The sequence below is a fragment of the Schistocerca gregaria genome, chromosome X, assembly GCF_023897955.1.
Source record: "Schistocerca gregaria isolate iqSchGreg1 chromosome X, iqSchGreg1.2, whole genome shotgun sequence".
Taxonomy (NCBI): Eukaryota; Metazoa; Arthropoda; class Insecta; order Orthoptera; family Acrididae; genus Schistocerca; species Schistocerca gregaria.
Window position 1 is genome coordinate 523,890,519 of NC_064931.1, and position 2,428 is coordinate 523,892,946.

Here is a 2,428-nt window from a genome sequence, read left to right on the forward strand (position 1 = left end):
TGTACTTTTAGTTAACACAATATAAAATCAAAATCTTTTATGGAGGTTCTATAAAAATCGTCTTCCCGTATCTAGAAAATTATCGACTATCGAAAGATTTTTTTGTAAGAATTACAACTAGCTTAAAATTGCCTAACCAAGGCCTGTCTTGTAGATGTTTTGAAATGTTATTGGATCGACACAATTTGGAAATGACGTACTGACACGATTTCCAGTGTGCTTTGGGATAGCTTACGAATGTAGACTGGAAACGAACCGCCATGAGGCAGCTATGTAGTATTGAGTTTCTCTTTACTTTTTAACTTCATTAGAAACAAGTTGAGATGGATTTTCATGGATAAAACGTATCTCAGCCTCATTGATTACTTCCGAATCGTAGATATATAGTTCTGTATCCATGTATTTCATATTCGTCTCCAGTTCATCAATGTCTGTAAATTAAAAGAAGTTGTTGAAACCCTTCAAACATATTTCCATTTATTAAGAATCTGTTTTAAGATGCATCTCAGAAAAGAAGTTGGCGGATGGCCAGCTAATGCATACACATGAAATTCGTAACAGAGCTGTACAATTAGAATTTGTGTTTCGGAAGTCGTCTTCTAATAAATGAAGGCAAGAAAATTTCCCAAAAAAGTTAGAAAATTAATTAATATGAAGACTGAAGTAATTTATTACGAACACGACGTAAGAGAAACAGTACAAATTAAAAATGAGGTCATTGAACTAGCTGACGAGATTCTGTAATCGGGACGACTAGAACGAGAAGAAAAAATGATCAGTAAACTAAAATCTGGTGGAGTGCTTTTACAAACATGGTACAGTTTTGAAAAATAGACTTCCGACTTGTTTGGAACGAAAACTTTACAATAAGAGAATGTTACCCGTTTTTATTTGTGAGGGTGGAAAAGGGGTTGTAGTGCAAAAACTACACAAACATCTGGGTTTTCTATGCGAGCAATGGCGAGATCCATGATGCGAATTACTAACAGTGATAGGAAAATAAGGGATTAGTGAATAGACTGAAATGACAGACATAATCATGATTTTGATGTAAATGAAATGGAGATGAGATGGACGCTTACTAGGCGAATAGATGGTAGTAGCACTAAAGAAGTTCAATGCTGGATTTCAAAAAATAAGAAAAGACCGAGATGACGATCTAACTAAAGGTGGTAGACAGCACTATAAAACATCGAAAACCAGCATGAATACATATGGTAAAACATCGTAATTGATGGAGCTATATAAAAAAGGACTTTATCCAATATAGGATGTCAAATGACAGATGATTTGACGACGATGATGAAGGCCTGAAATGAATAATATGAAGTGGAGTGCCAAATTTTGTGAGGGAAAAGATGTGGAGAGTTTCTAATGTAAAAGAATCTCAACAGATAAATATACTAACTGAAGGAAATCGTTTCTACAGTGAGCATATGAAAGCATATGCAAAATAGCTGATCGCTCGAGTGATTGATAATGGAATTAGCAGTTATCTAGGAGAGTCTGAATACAGACTGTTTTGTGAGTGTTTGCAGGTATGTAAAATTGATCTACCACAGCTTGTATACAAGCGCACCATGATTACATTTTACGCTAATGCTATTCTTAACCCGCTTAGAATAAAAATTTGCAAACACACTAGAAATAGTTATTTCAAAAAGTTTACATTTGTTACCCTCTTCATTTACGATTCTAATTCTTCTAGAGTATAATTCGATTTTAAATAAAAATAGATATTTTTACTTTTAGTTCTGTTGCAAGTCTGTATTTTCTATTGATAAAATATTTTAAATTCATAAACGCAGGACTCAATGCAGGCGACGTGTTGCATTAATGAAGATGTTGCACTTCTATCGATGATCTTGATTTCATGTCGTTTGTATGTTGCCGCAACGTCTGTATCGAATGCAACTACAATTTTTGTGCCCCATATTAGAGACAGCGCTTTACGTTTCTAGCCATTAACTGACGTATGAAGTGGTTAAACTAGTTCCTGTTAAAACGTGGAAGACTCGATCAAAAGGAAGTTTTTGCTTATACATGAGTGTTACTACCACACGTGTACACTGCAATCGTTCGGAACTTCGTAGCATTTCGTCAACGTCTATCGTTAGAAATTCAGCTTCACAGAAATAAATCAATAAACAAATTTTGTACTTGGATGAATCGGGAAAATATTTCCGGATCTGCTGCATATAATGTCTCATTTATTAGAATGTGACCGCTTTCAGAGCGTAAAGTTCCGTTGTCAAATGCATACTACATGCTACATACATTGAGAAGAAAGTGTTACAGTCTCTTTCACAAGTCAGCATCAGTTTGTCGCTAATTGTATACCTATTTAAGTTACTGTGATCAGCTTATAGGATAATTAGTATGTCTACAGTATATATACAGGGTGAACCAGAACTTCACCAATAAACTT